Source organism: Salvelinus namaycush, chromosome 15, assembly GCF_016432855.1.
Source record: "Salvelinus namaycush isolate Seneca chromosome 15, SaNama_1.0, whole genome shotgun sequence".
Taxonomy (NCBI): Eukaryota; Metazoa; Chordata; class Actinopteri; order Salmoniformes; family Salmonidae; genus Salvelinus; species Salvelinus namaycush.
In genome coordinates, this window is record NC_052321.1 from 7,742,865 (window position 1) to 7,749,921 (window position 7,057).

A 7,057-nucleotide genomic window follows, 5' to 3' on the forward strand; every position below is an offset into this window, starting at 1 on the left:
ATGGGTCTTCATGGCAGCCATCAAGTGTCAGTGGAGGTTTCAGAGTGGTTTCTGAACCCAATGTGGCATGTTGAATTGATTTCCTTCCTATGAATTTGGCCAACCCGATTTTGATTTATAATTTTTGTTGAGGTCGGGGGTACCCCAACCTCATGCTATTGTTCATATTTTGCCATGAGATCTATAAAACAGCACATTTTCTCTCTGACCCGTGGCAAAAAGTGTAGAATTGAAAGAAATTAGCTTTAAAACTGCAACATTTTCTCTTAGCCTCATGTGCCCCAACTGCGGTATTCCGGCCCTAGGTATGTGTGTGTGTGCGCGCGTATGCACTGTATGTGAATGAGTGGGGGTTTTGTGTGAGAGTGTCAGTGAAGTGTGTGTGTATATAGTGAGTATATACACTGAGTATACAAAACAATAAGAACACCTGCTCTTTCCATGACTTTGGTTGTGTCTAAACATGGCAGTTCATGCAGCATTAGTATTCTGATGATAGAGTTCATGGAATTCCATGAGAAACAGACTCCGGGATGCTGGCCTTCTAGGCAGAGTTGCAAAGAAAAAGCCGTATCTCAGACTGGCCAATAAAAATAAAAGATTAAGATGGGCAAAATAACACAGACACTGGACAGAAGAACTGGAGTTCTGGAGTCGCCTATGTAGATATTCCATAAGAAATCAGCCGTTTCCAGCTACAAATAGTCATTTACAACATTAACAATGTCTAGACTGTATTTCTGATCAATCTGTTGTGATTTTAATGGACAAAAAAAAAGTGCTTTTCTTTCATTAAAACAAGGACATTTCTAAGTGACCCCAAACTTTTGAACAGTAGTATACACACACACACACACACACACACACACACACACACACACACACACACACACACACACACACACACACACACACACACACACACACACACACACACACACACACGTGTGTGTGTAGAATAATAGTGAAGACATCAAAACTATGAAATAACACATATGGAATCATGTGGTAACCCCAAAAAGTGTTAAACAAATCAAAATATATTTTATATTTGAAATTCTTCAAAGTAGCCACCCTTTGCCTTGATGACAGCTTTGCACACTCTTGGCATTCTCTCAACCAGCTTCATGAGGTAGACACCTGGAATGCATTTAAATTAACAGGTGTGCCTTGTTAAAAGTTAATTTGTGGAATTTCTTTCCTTCTGAATGTGTTTGAGCCAATCAGTTGTGTTGTGACAAGGTAGGGGTGGTACACAGAAGATGTTTTATACCAAATAGGACTAAGTCCATATTATGGCAAGAACAGCTCAAATAAGCAAAGAGAAATGACAGTCCATCATTACTTTAAGGCATGTGTAATACCCTTGTTTAAAACAAAGTATTGAGTTTATTCTTGTTAAAACCAAGTATTGAGTTTATTTGTTATAATTAATTGTTATTAGATTTAAAAGGTGATTGCGCTCCTGTATTGTAATGTTGTTAATGCATTTCTTTTGAATAAATATTTATTTAATGTATAAGTGAATAGGTTGGTTTAATTTTAAGTTTAAGTTTCAACCAATAAGGTCGCGTGTTAAGCTGTGGAAAATGGGAGTTGATCTGGTTAACGGGAGGCCTGGGAAAAAAGAGGCGGAGAGACACGTTGAGAAAATGATGGAAGTTACATTATGACCGTTGGTGAAGAAGAATTATAACAGAAACCGATAAAAATAGAACAAAACCCATACTTACCGAGTTTTGAAGGGAAATACCGATTTTATTTTATAAGAGAGTTATTATAATTTTGTTAAGAAAGACTTAGTAAAGACTGAAGCTACCGTCTCATCTTGGAGGTATTTGACAGCCTTGAGGTTAGCCTAGCATCGTGTGACACCGAGAGAAAATTGCTTGGGGAAGATTAACGAGTTCATGTTCCCATGGGATATCGGTTACTGCTAAAGAGTACTGTCTGCATTGATAGCTGTGCTTGCTGTGGATCTTGTGAGGAAACCTCCCTCAGCAAACCTGCCATACTTTGCTGAGGGAATATCTACGAGTAGTGAGTAACCTCAAAGGTGGGGTGCTTCAGGAATTTATGCGTTTCGTCATTTTTTTCTAGCTCCAACGCGCGTCAACGGGTTAAACAAGCTTGAAATAATTTGTACAGGGGTTGTGCACGACTCATTGGGGTTTATTATTTTTATATCTTTTGATGTGGTGCTTTGAAAATGTAATAATACACATCTTGAACCTTATGTATGTTGCCTTGGTGGAGTCATTTCCTGTTTCAATTTAATTTAATGCATGGGAAAATATATCCAATAACAAAAACCTATAATCATTCCATCTGAAGTTAATACCCTATATGTCATCACCCTAGATAGTTTACAATAGGGATTGTTATTGGAGATGTCCTTCTCACCTAACATCCCATGCTGTTGAGATACTCTACGTAAGTTAATATCGTGAGTCAAATTCGATCCTGGTGAGAGGGTTACACATGAAAGTCAGTCAATGCGGAACATTTCAAGAACTTTGAAAGTTTCTTCAAGTGCAGTCGCAAACACCATCAAGTGGTATAATGAAACTGGCTCTCATGAGGATCACCACAGGAAAGGAAGACCCAGAGTTACCTCTGCTGCAGAGGATACGTTCATTAGAGTTACCAGCCTCAGAAATTGCAGCCCAAATAAATGCTTCACAGAGTTCAAGAAACAGACATCTCAACATCAACTGTTCAGAGGAGACTGTGTGAATCAGGCCTTCATGGTCGAATTGCTGCAAAGATACCACTACTAAAGGACACCAATAATAAGAAGAGACTTGTTTGGGCCAAGAACACAAGCAACGGTCATTAGACCGGTGGAAATCTGTTCTTTGGTCTGATGAGTCCAAATGTGAGATGTTTGGTTCCAACCGCTGTGTCTTTGTGAGATGCAGAGTAGGTGAATGGATGATCTCCGCATGTGTGGTTCCCACCATGAAGCATGGAGGTGGTGGTGTGATGGGGGTGCTTTGCTGATGACACGGTCTGTCATTTATTTAGAATTCAAGGCACACTTAACCAGCATGGCTGCCACAGCATTCTGCAGCGCTACGCCATCCCATCTGGTTTGCGCTTAGTGGGACTATCATTTGTTTTTCAAAGGACAATGACCCAACACACCTCCAGGCTGTGTAAGGGCTATTTGACCAAGAAGGAGAGTGATTCATCAGATGACCTGGCCTCCACAATCACCCGAACTCAACCCAATTGAGATGGTTTGGGATGAGTTGGACAGCAGAGTGAAGGAATGGCAGCCAACAAGTGCTCAGCATATGTGGGAACTCCTTCAAGACTGTTGGAAAAACATTCCAGGTGAAGCTGGTTGAGAGAATGCCAAGAGTCTGCAAAGCTGCCATCAAGGCAAAAGGTGGCTACTTTGAAGAATCTAAAATATATTTTGATTTGTTGAATACTTTTTTGGTTACTACATGATTCCATATGTGTTACTTCATAGTTTTGATGTCTTCACTATTATTCTACAATGTAGAAAATAGTAAAAAATAAAGAAAAACTCTTGAATTAGTAGGTGTGTCCAAACTTTTGACTGGTACTGTATATCTCACCCATCTACACACAAACCCCATAATGACAAAGTTAAAAACATGTTCTTAAACATTTTTGCAAATGTATTGAAAATACAGACATATTTAACTTACATATGTATTCACACCCCTGAGTCAATACTTAGTAGAAACACCTTTGACAGCAATTACAGCTGTGAATGTTTCTGGGTAAGTTTAAGAGTTTTGCATACCTGGATTGTACAATATTTGCAAGCTCTGTCAAGTTGGTTGTCGATCATTGCTAGACAGACAGATTTAAAGTCTTGCCATAGATTTAAGCCGATTTAAGTCAAAACTAACTAGGCCACTCAGAAACATTCAATTTCATCTAGGTAAGCAACTCCAGTGTATATTTGGACTTGTGTTTTAGGTTATTGTCCTGCTGAAATATGAATTTGTCTCCCATTGTCTGTTGTTGGAAAGCAGACTGAACCAGGTTTTCCTGTAGGATTTTGCTTGTGCTTTATTCTGTTTATTTTTATCTTTAAAAACTCCCTAGTGCTTGCTGATGAAAAGCAAACCCATAATCTGATGCAGCCACCACGTTTGAAAATATGAAAGGAAAGGGGAAAACCTAGTCAGTTTTACAACTGAATGCATTCAACTGAAATGTATCTTCCGCATTTAACCCAACCCCTCTGAATCAGAGAGGTGTGGAGGGCTGCCTTAATCGACATCCCGGGAAACAGTGGGTTAACCGCCTAGCTCAGGGGCAGAACGACAGATTTGTACCTTGTCAGGGATTCGATCCAGGAGGAGTGATTTGTTGTACCTGGATTTGCCCCAAACATAACACATTGTATTCAGGACAAAGTTAATTTCTTTGCCACATTTTTGGCTGTTTTACTTTTGTGCCATAGGAATTTAGCCTAGAAAGGTGATTCTAACATGTAGTGACATGTTTTCACTGTCATTATGGGGTTTTGTGTGTACATGGGTGAGAAAATAAATATATTTGGGTATGAATAATCTCTGAAGGCACTGTATGTGTTGGGCTTTATAGATTGCCCAACACATTGGGCTTAAACTGAGATTATTCTTGACAGAGTGATGTATATTTTTCTAGGCCTAAATTGTTCCTTGACTAGCACCATTCATTCCCACTGTCGATAATTCTAATGTTGTAACTTTTAATAGTAACTGTATCCACTGGTGGATTGCGAGAGAGCCAACATCTTTTTTGCAGCAGCAGTGTTGCCTGCCAGGAGTCAGTGTTGCCTGCCAGGAGTCAGTGTTGCCTGCCAGGAATCAGTGCAGCCTGCCAGGAGTCAGTGCAGCCTGCCAGGAGTCAGTGCAGCCTGCCAGGAGTCAGTGCTGCCTGCCAGGAGTCAGTGCTGCCTACCAGGAGTCAGTGTTGCCTGCCAGGAGTCAGTGTTGCCTGCCAGGAGTCAGTGCTGCCTGCCAGGAGTCAGTGTTGCCTGCCAGGAGTCAGTGCTGCCTGCCAGGAGTCAGTGTTGCCTGCCAGGAGTCAGTGCTGCCTGCCAGGAGTCAGTGTTGCCTGCCAGGAGTCAGTGCTGCCTGCAAGGAGTCAGTGTTGCCTGCCAGGAGTCAGTGCTGCCTTCCAGGAGTCAGTGTTGCCTGCCAGGAGTCAGTGTTGCCTGCCAGGAGTCAGTGTTGCCTGCCAGTAGTCAGTGCTGCCTGCCAGGAGTCAGTGTTGCCTGCCAGGAGTCAGTGTTGCCTGCCGATTGATTGAGAGATTCAAGGAGCTATCATCGTTAAGTAACATAGCAGATGCAACACATTGAATATTTACATTCATGCATTTCTAAATTAATGTACATTCATACATTTCCAAATTCATTTTGTATCTTTGTCCCCAAAGCATTTAACTGCAGGGCATCAAAACAAGTACATACAAGATCTTCTAAGCCTGTCTTAACCTTAAACCCTGAAAATAAGGTCTATCCCAAAACCCTATTCTTTCTCCATAGGAATGGCTGAACGAACCTGAGGTAACTCATTTCCGGCATTTATGACAGCAATCTGGCGAGCTCTATAAAGCCTCTAAGTTAGCACAAGCTGCCTCAAGAACTAACGATAAAGAAAGCAAATTACAGGCTACAGTACCTTTCAACAGGCTGCATGTGGTATATTGTAGTCAACCGAGCCCTTAACGAAAATCCTGTTGTTTTGAAACTGGCAGACAAACAGGTAATTTATGACTGAAAGGTGCTGAAGTGTCTTTAGAGACAAGATGGATTTGTAAAGATATGTGCTGCCACTTTTGTCTTTAAGCTTGTTTTCTTGGACCTGCACAAAGAGCCTTTTAGCCAATTCACACGAAACAGGAAGTAGTGCCAATAATAAACAACACATTCCTCTTCAAAATTCACACACACACACACACACACACACACACACACACACACACACCACAGACCGTGAAAAGACACACACACACACACCACAGACCGTGAAAAGACACACACTGGCACCAGTTCTGCCAAATGACATTGACGAGTTGTTGTTTTGTCGGTGAGGTAAACATGACAGCAAGCGTCTTGGAAAAACAACATTCAAATTTGCCAGTGACATTAAACTTCAGAAGAACTTTATGTTACGGTACAGAAATGACATGGTAAGACGGAAAACAGCAATAACCTATTTGCTTGTTTGTTTCTTTGATGTTCATTAGAAAAACACGTAGGCAGCATTAGATACTAGAACTATGCTGTTCCAGTGGTGCAGCGCAGTTTCTCGGGGCCCTCCCAAAGTACGAGTAAAACAATGACATGTGGCAGAGCGAAACATTATATACATAGTGATCTTGTTAAATTACTTAGGAAGTAATATAAAACTCACTAACAACTAATCTAATTCCATGGTTTTATAGCTAATCTCATGCTATTTTACACATTGCCATGAGGCTGAGAGGAAATGTTGCAGTTTTAAAGCTATACTACATGGCCAAAAGTATGGATAAATTAGTGGATTTGTCTATTTCAGCCAGACCTGTTGCTGACAGGCGTATCAAATTGAACACACAGCCATGCAATCTCCATAGGAAAACATTGGCAGTGGAATTGCCTTACTGAAGCGCTCAGTGACATTCAACATGGCACCGTCATAGGATGCCACCTTTCCAACTAGTCAGGTCGTCAAAATTCTGCCCTGCTAGAGTTGCCCCGGTCAACTGTAAGTGCTATTATTGTGAAGTGGAAATGTCTAGGAGCAACAACGGCTAAGCCGCGAAGTGGTAAGCCACACAAGCTCACAGAATGGGAGCATCAAGTGCTGAAGCGTGTACAAATTGTCTGTCCTTGGTTGCAACATTCACTACAAGTTCCAAACAACGTCAGTACAAGAACTGTTGGTCGGGGGATTCATGAAATGGGTTTCAAGCTTAAGATCACCATGTGCAATGCCAAGCGTCGGCTGGAGTGGTGTAAAGCTCGCCGCCATTGGACTCTGGAGCAGTGGAAACGTGTTCTCTGGAGTGATGAATCACGCGTCAACATCTGGCAGTC